The sequence below is a fragment of the Anas acuta genome, chromosome 13 (genome assembly GCF_963932015.1).
Source record: "Anas acuta chromosome 13, bAnaAcu1.1, whole genome shotgun sequence".
NCBI lineage: Eukaryota > Metazoa > Chordata > Aves > Anseriformes > Anatidae > Anas > Anas acuta.
In genome coordinates, this window is record NC_088991.1 from 2,161,087 (window position 1) to 2,180,141 (window position 19,055).

Here is a 19,055-nt window from a genome sequence, read left to right on the forward strand (position 1 = left end):
CATGAGAGATGTGAGAGAGGGACAGATGTAATGCTTCTAGACATAAGGCACTTCCACAGCCACGCTAACACTCCTGTAAATAATCCTAAATTCATAGGAAAAGTGTGCATTAGCCATCATGTTTACTTTTTGTTTTAACAACCAAATAGTGCAACACATTAGGACAGTACCAGAAGGAAAGTAAAGTGAGCATTAGCTTTGATGCTTTCTCATAGCCATAAATCATAGAATCATAGAATATCCTGAGTTGGAAGGGACCCTTAAGGACCATCAAGTCCAACTCTTGACACCACACAGGTCTACCCAAAAGTTCAGACCATGTGACTAAGTGCACAGTCCAATCTCTTCTTAAATTCAGACAGGCTCGGTGCAGTGACCACTTCCCTGGGTCACTAAATCTCTGGATATAGTCCTGAAACTGAGGTTAGGTTTCTTCTCACTAATATTTGTGCTAGAAAACATCAAGTACTCAAGACTGACTTGATGTAGGAGTGAGCCTCCTGTTTCCAGTCAGTCCCTATGTAGACTGAGGTCAGCCAACAGCTTTTGGGAAGCACTCAGCATCCCATAAAGTTCATCCCCTCTCCTGCAATCAGGAGGGACAAACTACTAAGGTGTCTGCTGTGTTTCTATAGGTACAGGCTTCAGTAATGCATCATCTACAGGGCACCTTGTATCCACTAGATAATTGTTCAGATTCCCAAAGGGTTCAAGCCTGCAAGTGCAGAAGACTCAAAAAAGAAAGTGAAAGGGGACTAGGACAGGTACAAGAATTTTTCCCCCTCCCTTTCTCCTTTATCACCCCATCCTGATTATACAACATGGATAAACAAAGGATTTATGACATAATGGAAGGGATTTACAAGTCCTCATTTTTATATTCCAATCTCTCTCAAAAGAGAGAAATGACAAATAAAAAAGCCAAAGTTATTTTAAGAAATCATAAGTTATTGCACTCTGCTGCCCAGTACAATGAACTATTCTCAGCTCATATCAGCTGTTAATAAGACTTTAATATAATATAGCAACTCTGCATGATTAAAAATACACCACAAAGGACATTCACCTCTAAAAATAGTTATAAAAAATTGGACAAAGTCAATCTGAAAATAGATAGGGGGAAAGCAAGAAAAGCAAGATGGATTAAGTAGGGCAAATCACATCGGATAGCAGGAATGAGTGCATTATTTCAAGTTCATAAAGCATTTTTAGTAATTATACAACTAATGCATATTAATCCAGTCACAGTAGCCAGCTCCAATGATTTTTTTTTAAACCAGAAATAGCATACATTTTTCCAATTTTCACAATAGGTTCAGTCATGCAAAACTCTGGTATTAGCAAATGAAGGCTCGGTGCGCATTAAAGATGCAAGTAACCCTGCCCACTGATTTTAGCCTTTAAACTTTGAAAAAATACAAAACAAAAACAAACAACAACAAAAAAACACATCTCTGGACTTGCACCATGAATGTTGATTTCAGTAAAAGAAAAGGCAAGCCCATTTTTCCTAAAGTGAAGCAGGTGCTCATATGCTCCACTGGTTCACTGCCAGAGCACCCAGGATTTGGGATGTTTACACAATATGCACCATTCCACCTGTTAATTGTGATTGTTTTCATAGCAAAGACAAGTTCAGTGAGTGCATTTAATGCAAGGATTGAAGCAAGAGTGATGATATTCTGTTCAAGTTTGAAAACATAATTCTTTGCTGATCCAAAAGACTAATATCTGGTTTAAGAAAAGCAAATGTTAAAAAAACATTCTTAAGAAATTGATTCATTATTTCTCTAAGACAGAGGTGTTGTAAATTTTAACCAGTGACAGGAAAATCCTGTATTAATACTACTTGGACAGAATACTAAAAAGTTTTCTCCAAATCCTACAAGCAATCACTAACAGGAATGTGAGAAATTTTGTTGGGTTTATGAGTTTGTTCAGCATCTCCTTCTTGCTATCTCTTGACAAGATAATATGATAATATTGGCCAAGAAATGCAAATATGCATTCAAGACATTTCTCTGGGAGAAAAAAAATACAAACCACACACAAGCAAAATGAAAACTTTAAATTTTCTGTAAAGGTATGCCAGTCTCTGCAAATGACAGAAACACCTGATTGTCCTGGAACATTCTCAGGCCCATTTGGAAGAGAGAATTTCATTTGAATTTTCTGTATCAGACTAGAATATGTCTCAAAAAGTGTGTGTGTGGGGGGGGGGGGGGGGGGGAGGGGAGAGGTAGAATATATAGAAATACAACACAGTATTTGTTTCAAATATCATAGAGAATAAAGCCATATGACCTTCAGAACTCAAAAAACAAAAAAAAAAAAAAAAAAAGTGGAGTGAAGAACATTTATCTCTGAGATATTGATATTTGCTGAGATGTGCCGTAACTACCAAAGAAAACCACAAAACCACCAACAAACCCAGAAGCACACATGCTGAGTGTATACCTAGAAGCACACAGTTGATCATTGCAGAAGGCAGGGATAATTTTCTCTACTAAGACTGTACAATACAGGTTGGTAGTCTCTGCACTGTACAAAATACATGTTTTTTGTTAACTTAAATACATGACTGTTATAAATGAGGTCTCAACTCAATCTGAATTTTGTAATATTTATAAAACAAATATTTCTAAAAGGTATAAAAGGCAAGTAAACAGCACTGGGTGTGCGGGGAGTCTACGTTCCACCAACAGGCACACACAAACATCAAACATCCTAAATATACAGAACATTGCTTTACATACTAAACCCGAGTATGCCTATACATACATACAATCAGGAAAGGTAACAATCAATCCTTTAAGTTCCATGACTTTACAGTCTCCATTTTCCATTCCTTTTCTTGATTACAAACAACAGTCTCCATTTTCCATTCCTTTTGAACAATATGTCTCACTTTAAGCTGTCAAGCAACTCGGTCTTCAGGCCTTATGTATCCCGTCCTTCCCAGATTGAAGAAAAACATATCCATCTCCTTTTCAATGCCAATGAGGCCTGGGTCAAAAAGCACGTTCAGGTCAACAGGGGGCATAACAGCAAAAGCCTTCGATGGCTGTCTTTTAAAAAACAGCGAAAACAAATCTTATTCGACATACAGCTGTGGAAATTTCCATTAAATGTACATTTCTTTTATGGTTTCCTTCCTTCCTTCCTGAAACGAATCTCAAGTTTAGCATGAGGATTGTTTGGTTCAAAGCGATTAAAACCAACAAGAGCAGTGAAAGCATTTGAATGCCAAGTTCATGCAATTTTCTTTTAAAATGCTTAAGTGTCCAAGCCAAAGGGATTTAATTTTCAGAGATGCCAAACAGCCACTTAGAGGCTTTCTCTGTGCCCTAGCACAAGGATAGCTTAGCTCTGCTGAGGGGAATGGAGGTGGAAGGGGGGAGTCAAACTTCCTCCCTGCTGATGCCCCAGCAACTATTCAGTGAGCTCCTCCTACAAGCAACCTTCTCACGTTTATCATGAAATAACACTATTTTGTACAGCTTTACTCTGAGTCTAACCCCGTAATGTTGCCAGCGTCAGAGCACATGCACCTTGAAGTGCCAAGTGAGCATTTTGATAACATGTCCATCTAGTATGTTTAAAAAAAAAAAAAAACACTTATGGGTTACAGGAACACATTTAACTAAACCCACAGACATTAATGGACAATGAAAAAGTTGCCCAGGCAGTGTACTTTTTCACTCCTTTCTATTTAAGTGTCAAAAAAAAAAAAAAAAAAAAAAAAGGTTAAGCTTTGGAAAAGTCTTATTGAATCTTGTAACTACTACTTCACCTCAACAGAGTAAAACTCATTTTATCTTCTCTACTGATATAGATCTATTTAAGCTATTGAATGGACTGCAGTCCAGACACATAAACCTAGCAAACAGAATTGGTGGAAGTGCCAATTGGTCTGTAAAGATCTTGTGGCCTCTGCAGAATGAAATAGTCTGGACTTGGGTCAGTGAATGTGTTACTATTTGAAGAACTATCTCAAAAGGGCATATGCTAGTGGAAAATTGAACCGTCTCTAGCTCAGTGTATTTCTTGAATAACACAACCTAGCTACATTATTTGTAATTTGTGCACTAGGACTTGATCCAAAGCCCATTCAAGTCATCAGAAAGACTCTCACTGATCTGAGCAGACTTCAGATTAGGTAGTAATTGGTTGTATTCAGTTTGATTTTTCTTCCAGAGGAACAAATTGCATCTTTATCTACCAAATATGCACCTCTAACATTACTTTAATCTTTACCTAAAAGCAAAATTCAACTGCTTCAGCATCAGTGACTGGAAATGTTTGTTTATTTCTGTGTGCAACATTGCAAACATTTTCATCTTTGCAATTAGTAGCTGACTGAAATTTGATGAAAGTTGGGGGGTGGGGGGGTGTGGCACATGATAATTAATCAAAAAAGTCCTGTTAGATCCTTGAGAAAATATTTTTACTGTGCATTTCGGAGTTTAGACTTTAACAAAGATGGGGGTAGGTGAAGATGATTGAATAATTACCAAGAGTATGAAAAGAGACGCATAAATCCTTGTAGATGAAGTAATACCATGTTGCCAACAACTACTTAAAGCTTAAATAACAGTCCCCCAGCCTGGACCATAAAGGCTCAAGGGACACATATCATGTCATGTTTGCTTACATGAGGATAGGTTTAATTCACAGAAGTGCTTGTGTGAAAAACTTATTGGATTATTTCTAACCAGTAAAGAGTTTGTTTAAGAATTCACGACTGATTAAATTCAGATCAATAGTGTTGTTCATGTCTTTCATACGTTCATACATTCATTTCAAAAATGTTATGTACATATTTTCCCCCATTTTTATTTCATCATTTTCTTGTAACTCGGGATGTTTTTAGACAATTACAAAATGTATCCCTCAAAAGTTTCACATTTTCTGTAATATAAACACATTTAAATTGAGGTTTTTGTTTTGTTTTGTTTTTACCTCTCAACAAAAACAGATGATGCAGGTAAATGAAGAAACTGAGACTTTGTCTATTAGCATTTTCACCCTATTTGAGAGTTGGAGATCCCCCCCAGTATTATGGTAGAAATGGGTTGATGTTTATTTATTTATTTATTTTAATGCTAGCTTACATGCCCTCGGACTGTTGGAATACAAACAGAAAAGCAGATGCAGTCTAATTTAATTCTGTGGCCAGTTTTCACTGGTGCAGGAACAACATCAAAGACAGTCTAAGAATATCAAATTAAAGCCATCTATTATGCTTGCTACACCACATTGTCCAAATGGCTTAACCGATATCAATGAGAATTTAACTGTCACCAGGAAGAGGAAGCGCTGGTATCCCAGGCCTAAAATTAAGAGTAGATTTGAGTAAATTGAAAGATTATTAAAGGGGGGATATTAACACAAGTTTCAGGCCAGCAAATTTAAAGCCTGTAATCAATCCTTCCTCGTAAGGGGGTGTCGAGAGGCAGGAGACCTTTTCTCCATTAACACCAGCGACAGGACCCGCGGGAACGGGGTTAAGCTGAGGCAGGGGAAGTTTAGGCTTGACATCAGGAGGGGGTTCTTCACAGAGAGGGTGGTTGCACACTGGAACAGGCTCCCCAGGGAGGTGGTCACTGCACCGAGCCTGACTGAATTTAAGAAGAGATTGGACTGTGCACTTAGTCACATGGTCTGAACTTTTGGGTAGACCTGTGCGATGTCAAGAGTTGGACTTGATGATCCTTAAGGGTCCCTTCCAACTCAGGATATTCTATGATTCTATGATTCAATCTTCACCAGGTAATCAAGACCCATTTATCACTGAAAATATTGATACTTTGTTAGATTACAGAAGAATAGCAAAAATCTTCTAACTTTATTAACATGAAAGTACTAAACAGATAAAGACTAATTAAAGACAGCAGCTTCCATGGCTATGTACTTGCCTCGGTGTTTGATCTGCCAGGCTCAGCACCCCAGACGCGTAAGCCAGATGGAACAACCCCTTGTGGAAAACAAAATGCACCACAGCTCTGCAGCCTATGATCTGTACTTGTTGAGTATGCCCTTTTTGAAACATGCACCTAATTTTACAGGGAAGTTTTACATAGAAAGATAAGTCTACTTTGCTTTTTGTTTTAAAGAATCATATAAAGAATCATAGTATTTACTAATTCTATCACTCATCAAGAAAGCAGGTGAATAAATCTTTGCAGTACAGCAGCAAACTGAACAGCTCTTAATAAGCTTTATTTTCTCAGTGTAGGAAGCTCTTTTAAAATTTCTACAGTGTTTAAAAGCTTTCATAGCTGCATGCTTGTCATGACAACCTTGGTTGAAGATTCATGTTAGACACTTGACCATTAAAACCCCCCACATCATCCCTATCATGTAAGAATGTATTTAGGTATTTTTGGAAATTTCCTGCTAGCTTTGAAGCTTGAGTGTAGAAAGTTGAAGCTTTAATAATACCTTGTGTGACAGCATGGCCTGCTGTCTTGAGGGTAGAAAGACAGCCTCGGTGCTGGGGATGGACCCAAAGAAAGAGAAATAGACTGCTTTGTCTAAGTGTATATTCCTCTGTGGCAGAGCCACCGATGAAAACTGTGGTGAAGACTTCTTAGAAAAAGAAAGGGCGGAAAAATTAGAAAGAAAATGGATCAGCAGTTTCTGTGCTGGGTGCCCATGCCCAGGCAGGGCTGTGGGCCTGCAGGGCACTGCAAGAGGCCAGTGCTGCTGCAGGCCTGTCACAGCTGTGACAGTCAGTTACAGTGGCCCCAACATAGGGCAGGCCTGGACCCAGCAGTGGCACTGGGGGTACCTTGGGGGAAATATATCTGAAAAAAGGAGAAAGGCTACCCAGCTGTGAGGAACAAGAGTGGGAGGAACGGCCCACTTGATGTACCGTATCCTGCCGTGCTTGATGCACCCCAGGATACGGTTGGCCTTCCTGGCTGAGAGGGCGCACTGTTGGCTCATATTCAACTTGCTGTTAACCACAACCCCCAGATCCCTCTTTCTGGGGCTGTTCTCCAGTGTCTCGTTGCCCAGTCTGTACAAAAAGCCAGGGTTAGACAATCCAGAACATAAACTGAGCAGCTAGTTTCAGGCAAATATTCATATTGATTTTCTGTTTATTTGCAGTTAGAGGGGTATCTATGAAAGATAACATTAGCATTATTACTTGTAATTATATTTTCAAAAATCCAAAGCACTTGATTTAATTACTTTTACACTTTAAATGTTTCAAAGTCAGATTCACTGTTGTCTTTTTAGCTGTCTACTGACCAATAATTATGAAAATCAAATCAATGCTTCCAGAAATTGAAGTATTAATAGTCACAGAGGAGAAAAGTCTTTAATTGCTTTCTCATTTTAAAGGGGAGCTACTGCATTTTTAGTGGTACACAAAGGTTTTGTCTTACTGTGATGTACCATTTCTGGTTATCTTGGGAAGGGGGATTCTATTTAATCTGGTGTTGCAGTTAAGTAATCTGTGTGAATAACTGTGGATTCTACTGTGATGTGCTCTGGCTGTTTCTGTAGCAACCACCTATGGTTTTTGCCTACGTTTTCATGTTTCTTTGCAAGATTTTTTTTTCAACAGTTTTGTTCTCAGATGCATTGCTTGAATTATTTTTTATATTCTCTATTTGTGTGTAATCTTGTATGTGACAGCCCACCATGAACTACTGAGAAATTGTTGCATAAATTACACGAAGAATTATGGCAGTTGTAGCTATTTTTACTGATCCGTACACTTATTGTAATGAGTGGAAAATTGATTATTTTAAATTGTCTTCCTTTTAAAGATGGTAGACTTCTCTGATGAAATGTTACTTTTGCAGTCACTGTGACAATTGTGATTTGTGCAGAGGTATAAAACTCAGACAACTCCAAATATAAGTAAAACTCAGGTTAAACCGTAAGTTGTTATTGCTGTTTACTTTTCATTGCATTCAGGCACTGCTGCAGTATTTTTAAGTTATTTTACTGCTTAATAAACACATGGAACAAGAACTTTTTTTCAGTGGCAAGGGCTGAATAATCAAGAATGAATTTGGGGCTTGAAATTCAGCATCTTTTAAACAATTGTCCCTATACAGTCTTGTCCTGGTTTCAGTTAGAACAGAATTAATTTTCTTTCTAGTAGCTGGTGGAATGTTGTGTTTTGGCTTAGGATGAGAAGAGTGCTGATAACACCCCAATGTTTTAATTGTTGCAGAGCAGTGCTTATACTAAGCCAAGGACATCTCAGCTTCTTGCTCTGTCCTGCCAACGAGCAGGCTGGGGGTGCAGTAAGAGCTGGGAGGGGACAGACCCAGGACAGGTGACCCAAACTAGCCAAAGGGGTATTCCATACCATCTGACGTCATGCTAAACAATATATAGGGGTGGCTAGCCGGGGGGAGGGGGCCGGACTGCTCGGGGTTAGGCTGGGCATCGGTCAGTGGGTGGTGAGCAATTGCATTGTGCATCACTTGTTTGTACATATTATTAGTGGTAGTACTATTGTCATCATTGTATTATTATTATTATTATTGTTATTATTTTCCTGTCTTGTTAAACTGTCTTTATCTCAACTCACGGGCTTCACTTTCCATTTCTCTCCCCCGTCCCAGAGAGGGAGGGGGAGGGGGAGCGAACGGCTGCGTGGTGTTTAGCTGCCGGCCGGGTTAAACCACGACAAGTCTGTAAAAAGGATCCTACTTGCTTGACTGTGGTTGTGGTAGGGCTGTGTAAGAGGGACAAGCAGATTTTGGTTTTGCTTTGTGTTATATATGGAGTGGTAATTTGTGTCTAGAAAATGGTTGATATTAATAAAGAAGGGGGAGATTTGGGAATGTGGCCATGGGGGTTGGAAAGCCCCGTAGTTGAGATAACATTAGACTCTTGATGATGAGGCCATCAGGAATGTAGAAGAGTTTAGAGGGAACAAAGAAGGGTGATTCAGGAGACTCCATGCAGTCTCCGGGTCCTTGTTCTCCAGCCATTAAGGCATGGATGTTTCTGGGTGTTTGCTGTTGTTGTTACATTCAAAGTTGTTTGACCAATGAAAAGTTGTTTTGAAAAGAACTGCTGTGGAGACAAGGGTATAAGAGGGGAGCCTGCCCTCGAGATAAAAAAGTCAACTCGATGAAGTCATCAATAAAGAAGCAGGAAAAAGAAGTGAAGAGGAACAGAGTGGCAGAATGGAGACCAAGACGGGAACAGGCACTTTGATTGCCTCATGAAGATAGGTTCGGCCAAACTCAGCAAACTGCTCAGAGAAGCTCATACAGAAAGTCACTGGAAATCGGCGCACTGGAGCTGGAGAGGAGCTCGAGCTGAGAGAAGCGAACCTGTGCACACAACTGCCCCTCGCTGGTAAGCAGTTGCACATTATGGGGAATCATACATCCTTAGAAACGAAGACTGTCCTGGTAACCTTACAGCTTATTCTCCTTATTAACAATTGGACAGTTTATGAGCCTGAAATATGGGACCAAACTGAGGTCAAGGTGTGGGACTCTGCAACTAGAAACGACAAGGTTGCAGCAGAATTGCTCGGCACCTGGCAAGCAATCTCTGAGGCTTTAAAGAGCCATGTGGGACCACAGTCAGAAACGTGTGGTTTGCCAGACAGGGAGCTGCGGGCTCCTTTACTGATCCGACTGCTACGCCATGGGCCCCTCTGCTGCTACAGCCATCGAAGGCTTTTGCTGTTACGCCCCCTGTTGACGTGAACGTGCTTTTTGACCCAGGCCTATTGGCCTTGAAAAGGAGATGGATATCTTTTCTTCAATCTGGGAAGAACGGGATACATAAGGCCTGAAGGCTAAGTTGCTTGACAACTTAAAGTGAGACATATTGTTCAAAGGGAATGGAAAATGGAGACTGTTAAGTTATGGAACTTAAAGGATTGTGTTACCTTTTCTGATCGTGAATATGTATAGGCGTACTTGATTTTAGTAAGTTATAGAACTTAAAGGATTGATTGTTACCTTTCCTGATTGTACGTATGTATAGGCATACTCGGGTTTAGTATGTAAAGCAATATTCTGTATATTTAGGATGTTTGATGTTTGTGTGTGCCTGTTGGTGGAACGTAGACTCCCTGCACACCCAGTGCTGTTTACTTGCCTTTTATACCTTTAGAAGTATTTGTTTTATAAATATTACAAAATTCAGATTGAGTTGAGACCTCATTTATAACATCAGTAACTGAACTTTCACCCTGCCTTGCTGTGAGATTGGCTGGATGACACAAAGTGAATGAGAACAGGTATACTGACAACACATCTATCTGCAGCATGACCTTTTCCTCAAGGACTCCTCTGTCACTTTTCCCTTAGCAATTAGTCTGTGCTCACTCAAAGTTCACCAGACCAGAGCATCATGCTCTGCCAGGCTAATAGTGCTTTACCAGGAACAGCAAGTGCATAAAAACAGCGTCTGCCCCTGGTTCTCTGAGCAGGCTTATGCTGAGAAGGGACAGCAGCAAAGGATGTTCAAAGCTGTATCATAAAGTAGAAGATAAAAAAGCAGGATATGAAGAACAAAAAACAAGTCACAAGGGAACTTTTACCACATGCTAATCATCCCTCTGAGATTTAACAGAGCAGAAACTGTAGCCAAGTTCCTTTAGTGTCTTCAAAATGTGATTGTCTTTGGGAAACACCATTACCTGAAATTGCTTAATTATTTTTTCTTTCATCAGGATTTCAGGAAAAGTAATAATACATTTGTACTAATAGGAAAAAAAGTTGGCAATGTGGTCTGAAGAGATATATGACTGAACAGTCAGTAACATACTGTGCAGTTCTGAAAGCAAATCCTATACTGAATACAACTTACTGACCTCACTTCATGCATGCGAACATTATTTTCAAAGATAAACAATGTCACCTCTATGTCCAGCAAGGCTCTTTTCCCAAAAATAAGCTAGTAGGTGATACCAATGTAAGAATTGCAAAGATTTGCTCAGAGTGATTATCTTTGGCTCTGGGGATTAGCCCATTCTATTCACCAGTTGAGAGAGATAATTCTACTGTTAAGACGGCATGATGCATATTTGTGCCAAGAATTTATGTGTTGTTCTGAATGAAGATGCTGTCTGGCTTCTCTGGTCTTCTGTTTATAATATTCTTGTCAGATTTATCTCAATGATCAATAAAAAAGATTACTTAATATCTAACCGAAAAATACAGTAATATACAGTAACTACCATGAACAAAATAAAGCTGTAACTGCAATAAAGAAAAGCAACAGAAGTAAAAATCTATTTCCCATCATGAACTGACCTAGAATTACCCTTCCTTACAATCACTAGGCAATCACCCAGAATAAAAGTCACAGAAAATGCATGTTATCTGTTCAATGAGGAGCAGACTTCACAAAGAAAATCCTCCTTGAGATAACACAACACCCTTACAGTGAGGGAGAGACAGAGCAGTGCTAATCACCTCTGAGCCTTATGGTTCCCTCCCCTAACATATTTCAGATGTCTATAGCAACATCTAACTCAAGAAAATGGAAGTGATTTTGAACAGCCAAGGTCTAGGAGAATACCACATCTTATTTAAACTCTACGCTAGGGCATAATGCAGATGTTCAATTCCTTCACCTCACCTGCAGATCCCCTGGTTTACATGAAGAAGGACACAGCTTGAAAGGGGGCTCAGACATTCTCCCTTCCAGCTCCCCAGAATTGATGCTGCAGAAACTATGGCCCCAGCTCACGAATGGTAGACACCAAACGCTGTTCCCAGTCACTCCTGATGATTGAAGCACACTTCCCTCTCACCAGAATGACACTCTACTCCTACACCAAGCTCCCAAATATATCTGCTTCATTCTACATCTTGTTCAACCACAATAAAAGTTAACAGGTAAACAAAGTTTATTTGACATAAATAGTTAGCTCTACTCAGATCTCAAAGACAGCTGTCCCACACTAAGTGCCAGCCATCCTGTAGGCAAGATGCAAGAAACTCATTTTGTTTCATCTTGTTGCCCAAGTGTTTAAAGAAAAACGTAGCAGCAACCTCTTTTACTAATCATCTACTAAAGGTTCTCAATTACATTTAAAAAAAAAATAGTGCTTTAAAATGTTTAACCCATTATAATCCCAGCAGGAGAAACTCAAAAACCTAATAAAGTAAGTTATTTCGAAAGGCTTGTGAAGAGCTGTCCCAGTATGATTCCTACAGAAGCCTGCACTTTTCATAAATCTTCAAAAACTCCCAACAAACATTTGATAGAAAATTCTGTCTATGACAGAGACCATTTGGAACCACCTCCTGAATATCCAAAGAATAAATTAGCTATGAAAGAGGTTCCGAAATTCCATAAACTGAAAACACTTAGCACTCTTCTTTGCCTTTTGAAAATGATTTGCACACATTTTTTAGACTGAAGATGCTCAAAAGAGAGGGTGCAAGTAGAAAGGCTAATGCTACAGCCAGAAATTAATCAGTTTCTGAGAAATTTTGGGGGAAGCTGGTCAGCCCCACTGTCTCTCTGCTTTGTTACAGTCCTGCCCCCTCCCCAGCCATCTCCATCACTGAAGGAAGGCACAGAGAGGTCCCTGACACAGAACCATGGTAGCAAGCTTTCTTCAATCAAGTCAATGATTTCTGGTTATCAGCTAAAATACATCTTATTGCATTTCAGGAGACAAATTCCTGTAATTCCAAGCACACTACACAAGCCTTCTCTGCTGCCACTACTAGCACAGTCATTAATTTTGCCAGTGCTACTGTTAATCTTTTATTGCACAATTCAAAGAGGTTTCTGATTTTATCATTCAAGGGGCAGGTACTGCAACAATTAAAACATCAGCATGTTATCAGCACTCTTCTCATCCTAATCCAAAACATAACACCCTACCAGGAAAATTAACTTTATCCTAACTGAAACCAGGATACATGTTTATCAGGAGCTCCAGTTTTCCTTCTCTGGAGCTGTTTTCCCACTTTGGGAGAGAGAAACAAAACACTCCCAGTCAACAGGTGTTTTGAAGCCAACCACTGACAGAATTTCTTGTGCAAGAAGGAGGTGAAGAGATTCAATAACTTTCCCATTGCCTCCCTGAGCTCCCTGCCTTTGTTAGAGCTGACCCACCCCTACCCTTTCCTTCAGCACAGCAGTACACAAGCTGCCTATGCTGCTCTTGGTGAGGATCAGCCATGAGGGCTCCTCGCCCCAGTGCCAACCACACAGGTCGTGCCTGGGAACTGGGGACAGCAACCAGAAAGGCAAAGGAGAGGAAAGGAAACAAGCCTGCTGCACAAGGAATGCTAAAAGTGAAGACAATTCAAATAGAAGGCCAGTAACATTCAAAACAACAGATATTTATTCATCTACTTGTAGCAAATTAAAAGCCACAGCATGAACAAGCCGAGAGCATTAACCAGTGCACTTCAACAAAAAAGGTAAATCCTGCCCCATTACCCCCTTCATATCCAAAAGGGAACCTGCATAGAGCTGAGCTTAGGAGTCAGTTTACCATGCACAAGCAGGGTTAATAAGGTGTTTAAAACAAGCTGGTCCTCACATTTTCTTCTTCAGCGAGCCTTTGATGCCTGCAGAGCCAGCACCTCAAGGTGGGAACCCAGTTCCATCCCAAAGACATGCACGTACCACCTGTGGGCCAAGGCCAGCTGAACCCTAGGTTACATGCTTGTTGCTTCATTAAATCCACTTTTAGTTTGCTAATGCATGTATGAAAGAGAAGCAAGGCTTCTATCAGGATTTATTTTTTTTTTAATTAAAATTCACCACCACCAAAGGGCACGTGAGCACTTTTACCTAAGTAGCTTAACTATGACATTAAGAAACCCACAACTGTCTTTCCCTTTCCTGATCTAACACCTGATGTTTGGCTAATTTCAATGCATTTGAGATACTATTATTTGTTGTGGTGGTATAACCTCTACTAACACTTGCTTCAACCATATAAAATACTACTCAAAAACCATTTCAAAAATAAATACATATTGCCCAGCAAATGGAAAATCATCTGTCCTTGTGCCAGTTCAACCCATTCTGTCAGGCACTGGGCTTCAGTGTTAATCCCTGCACCAAAAGAATTTAAGGAACACTGAAGGATCTGTAAATGCAGCTCATCAGTAGCTTCAGCTTTGTGTGTGGTAGGGAGAATTGCTGATATTGATAGCCTACTCCTACATTTTCAGGGTACATGAATTCAGCCAGAAAACAAACTTGCTATAGAAGTCCTGTTCTTTGCCTCTTACCTCATTTCACCCTTCTCTAAATCAGTGCAGTCCTATACAGAAATGAGTTGCTAACAGAGCTGAGAAAGCTTTTCCTTTTCACCAAAACATGAATTATGAAGCCTTGTCATTTGTTTTTCTCTTGATTCCAGGCCACAGAAAAAAGCCACCAATGAGACTTATGCACAAGTAGAGAATGACACGGTATTTTACAATAGGACAGCCATAACCTAAAGAGATCTCAAAACAAAACAAAACAAACAAAAAAACCCAACACTCGTGAACCACCATACCCCAAAAATAAAAAAGCAAAGTAAGAACAAACTGGGAGAGTCCAACTGGACACTTGCACTAATCAGAAAGAATGTGCTTGAAACACCAGACTTTTGTTAGCTGGGTGTGTGACAGGATGTGACATTTTCATATTCTTGATGGATTAAATAATCCTGCCAAACTGCTGCATTCGTTTGGCAGTGTCCAGAATGAAATGTTGCAGATAGTATTGCAACTAATTTTTTTTCTCCATTGTAACTTTAACAAACTTTATATTGAAATATGCTAGCAAGACTGTCAGCTGCTCTAACATGCCACCTTTGAAGTCCAGGTAAGCATCACCATTTATGCTAGTTGAAAACCTGGCCTTTACATTGCTAAGGCTGGTAGTTCTATGCATTATTAAGATTCCCTAACCTGCCATTATATGCACCAGATTTCTTCCCTCCAAGGTTAGTCAATGTACACAATATTGAATATTTTTATAACAGATCCTGACCTTGAGCTGATTTGAAGTACAAACTTCAGCAAAAATAATTCAGCTGTTTTCAATAACATAGTAAAGAAAGCACATGCAGATTTTCTTCTGTTAGCCTCAGAGCATTGAGATACGCTAAAATATTTTCTTTACTATGAACTCTACCAAAATGATCAAAAGTCAGATTTTTATGAGGATAAAAGTGGGAATACTTCACTTTGAGAAAACCTCAAAAAAATAGGTAAAACAGAATGGAAATTAGTTGCATACCCTGCCCTCCCATCCACCAAATCAATTCCACAAAGAACTACACAGGCTGAACATGGATGCAGGTAATTCAATGACAGCCCAGTAACACCTGGTCCCTAGGGATGTTCCCACTGAGCTCAAGGGCTGGCTAGCTGATCCCATCAGAACCATGCAAGTCACTCAGATATGCTGGGATTCTCCAACACCTTGCCCATGCCCTCTAGACTCCTGAGGCTTACATTGATGAGCAGATGCAGTAGCTCTCTACCAAGACCTCCAGCTAAGCCAAACTTCTTAAAGGCAAACACCACAAAGTGACCAAAAAGTAAAAGGCCAAATCCTATTTACCTCCTCGTCAGCCAAACTTTCATTTCCAAGCCCCAGAGATGCTAAACATTTGAAAGTTGACAGGCATGCAATAGGGATGGCTATTCTTTTTATTCTCCTCATGAATATCTATCTAAGTTGGCCAGAGTAAGAGTTTTGATGAACTATAGATGGAACACATTAAACAACAAAGCTCTACTTTTGTATAATATTTAAAAGACTTTCTCACTAAATACAATCCATCTTTTGCTACACATATCTATGTCATACGCATCTGTACAAAACTGCCCAACATGTGAGAGCACTGAGGCTATTCTCTGAAGGAAGGTAGTTCATGCTAAATTAGACCCAAGAGAGCAGGAAGAGAAAGGACAGTCTTATAACCATGGCAACTGAATGATGCTGTCAGATCGGCAGAATAGCAGGGATACAGCCACAGGTGCTTGGTTTCCCGAAAGTAGCCTTAAACAGTTAGAATGCAATATTGGCAGTAAAGAATCAGATGCTAAAGGTCTTAAATTGAGCAACTCGAGTTGGCAGAGGACCTGGCCTTTACACCTTTTGCTTCAGCTTCCCCAGGTTGCAGTCACTCCTTCAAGTCACAGGCTTGTTTTGAAGATAAAGTCATCATTAGCACTTGTGAAGTGCTCAGACACTGCAATGGCAACTGCTGTTAAAAAGCCCATGAAGAGACTTAGACTTCCTCTTCAGAGTAGAAGTTGAATGGTGTGCCATAAATAAGGCACAGGACCACATGCTGAACAATGGGGAAAACATAACACTGAATAGCTGCTCATTTAGTGAGTGCTATTCATCCTGCTCACTGAATTAGGCAGGAGGAAAAAAAAAAGTATATGATCATGTAATTAAAGACTGTATCATAATGCATACACACATGGGGCCTGGATTAGGTCTGTGCTGACAACCTTGTGTTTGATTGCTTAATTTTGCAACCTTAATGATATTTCTTTAATGTAGTTTAACATTACATTAGAATTCTTTCCATAAAAACTATATTAGGCAGCATTTGTCAGTAAGTGTAAGTAACCCAGTGCATTATGTATATTTGGTTCCCTCCAGGTCCCTCGGCACTCTAAGAATGGTTGCCAAATAAAATTTAACAGGATTTTCAAAGGATTTTTCTGCAGTGTTTTCCTGTTTAAATACTTTTCCTGGATTAGTTAGAATTTCTAATCAAATGTACTGTACTTCTGTCATCATCATGCAAGGCAATTTTAGACAAATTACAACTCAGAAACCATTATTTTGCCTCTATATGAGAGCAAGAACATCCCCTATCTATCCTAGTGTCGTGGTTTAACCTGGCCGGCAGCTAAACACCACGCAGCCGTTTGCTCCCCCTCCCCCCTCCCTCTCTGGGACGGGGGAGAGAAATGGAAAGTGAAGCCCGTGTGGGAATAGAAATGTTGTTTTTGCAGAGTTACATTGTTTAGAAGGAGGGAATGTGGTACTGAGATATGCTTACAGTGATAAGAAAGTTTAGCAGGCGACCTAGTAAAATGCAGACAACCGGACTCCTTAGGACAATTAGGTGAAAATCACGGTGTCAAGTCAAGTCAGATAAGTGAAGAAACATTACCACTTCAAGCAGTAAAAATGTCAAAAGAAATTTGAAATTTAACAGGCCGGCAACTGAAGGCCATGCATTGTTTGTGAAGCATCAGATAGATTGTGAACCTGGATTACCCACTCAGTGGGGAAACAGGGGAGGGTCCTGACATCAAAAGGTATATAAACTGTGTTTTGGAACTAGTAGATGCGCTCTCTCCTGCTTGTGGGGCGCCCGCCATTGCAATCGCGAATAAATTACTACTTCACTGAGATCCTCGCCTGAGCCTGAGTTATTGGCTACGGAGTGTTTCTCACAGCCCATGAGTTGAGATAAAGACAGTTTAATAAGACAGGAAAATAATAATAACAAAAATAATAATAACAATAATAATAATAATAGTAATACAATGGTGATAATAGGAAAGTAATAATAATATGTACAAACAAGTGATGCACAATGCAATTGCTCACCACTCGCTGACCGATGCCCAGCCTAACCCTGAGCAGTCCGGCCCCCTCCCCCCGGCTAGCCACCCCTATATATTGTTTAGCATGACGTCAGATGGTATGGAATACCCCTTTGGCTAGTTTGGGTCACCTGTCCTGGGTCTGTCCCCTCCCAGCTCTTACTGCACCCCCAGCCTGCCTGTTGGCAGGACAGAGCAAAAGGCTGAGATGTCCTTGGCTTAGTATAAGCACTGCTCTGCAACAATTAAAACATTGGGGTGTTATCAGCACTCTTCTCATCCTAAGCCAAAACACAACATTCCACCAGCTACTAGAAAGAAAATTAATTCTGTTCTAACTGAAACCAGGACACCTAGTAGACCTAACTTAATAAAAAGGGAGTGAGAATCACTTACAGACCCTTAACAGGACAATAAAGCCTATTGTCTGAGAAAAGAGAAGGCTTGTGTGAAGTCACGTATAGATGCAGTCTCAAATATGAGAAAGTTAAAATACTTTTGCTGGAAATGTGAGTTAGTGAAATAACTCACACCAGCATTTCTGAAGAATAATATAATTTTGGCAGCAATGGCACCCAGAATGGCAAGGCTGTTCCAGCCGTGTTGCATTCGCACTATTTCAAATGGGCTTGAATATTACTATCGTGCAAAGAGACTCATGTAGGAACCCAGGTCCCCATATAAGAATATTAAAGCTTCAGCTTTGTTTTTGAAATGCCACTCTAAAAACACATTGGATTTAATTAATTTAAAGTAGGAAGCTGAGCAACCTCCAGCTACCCAAATTCACTACATTTTGTTCTGGATATGCCAGGAATTACTACACTCAGTCAACCATTTCAGCTCATGTCTTACTCAAGAAGAGCTTGTGAGGTCAAAATGAGAGAGATCGGGCTTCAGGTACAGGTAACTCCAAACAACAAAAGTCATGCTACCATGAACTTTGTAGGAGTCCAAGGTACATGACATGCTGTGTTTGTTTTTTTTTTTTTTTTTTTTTCCTGGAACGACACTTGTAAGGCACCTTCTGTTGATGCATCATTTCCTAAAGACAGAGCACATACAGAACACCCTAAAGGGAGGCATACACTCTGCTGTCCCATGCAGAATGTGCTTTCTTTTTTTGCTGCTCTCATACACCTCCTAACTGATCTTTTCTCATGTGTAAGTTACAACTTCTTCACGGGAACGCCAGATCATCAGTCCTTGAGAGAGAGATTTTACCCCCACCATCACTTTTTTTTTTTTTTTTTTTTAAATGAGGGAAAACCAACAGCTTAATGTCAGACCTTTCCTCTCTTATCTCATGATTCTGGGTATGAATATATGGGTAGATAGAAAGTACTTCATTTAAGAAACTAGGTCCTAGTGTCCATTAGGACAGCCTTCCAAATTATTTTGGTTGGCTGCAGAAATGTTTTGTTTTACATCTTTTTATAATGAAATAAACAAAAAATATATTCAAAAAAACTTGGATGAATGTTATTCAGTAGATATTTT

General features: G+C 39.8%; 1 long non-coding RNA gene across 3 annotated transcripts in view; it reads right to left on the minus strand.

Annotated features, from left to right (window-relative positions):
• Positions 1 to 19,055, minus strand: part of LOC137863693 (uncharacterized) — a 169,519-nt gene that overhangs the window by 138,967 nt on the left and 11,497 nt on the right. Inside the window, exon 1 of one of the 3 annotated variants that reach the window (XR_011101042.1) lies at positions 17,560 to 17,962. The exons of 1 other annotated variant lie outside the window; for it this stretch is intronic. This is a non-coding gene — a long non-coding RNA (uncharacterized lncRNA). Of the gene's footprint in view, positions 1 to 17,559; positions 17,963 to 19,055 lie in introns of those variants that run through there. One more of the 3 variants, XR_011101041.1, reaches the window with a different exon arrangement.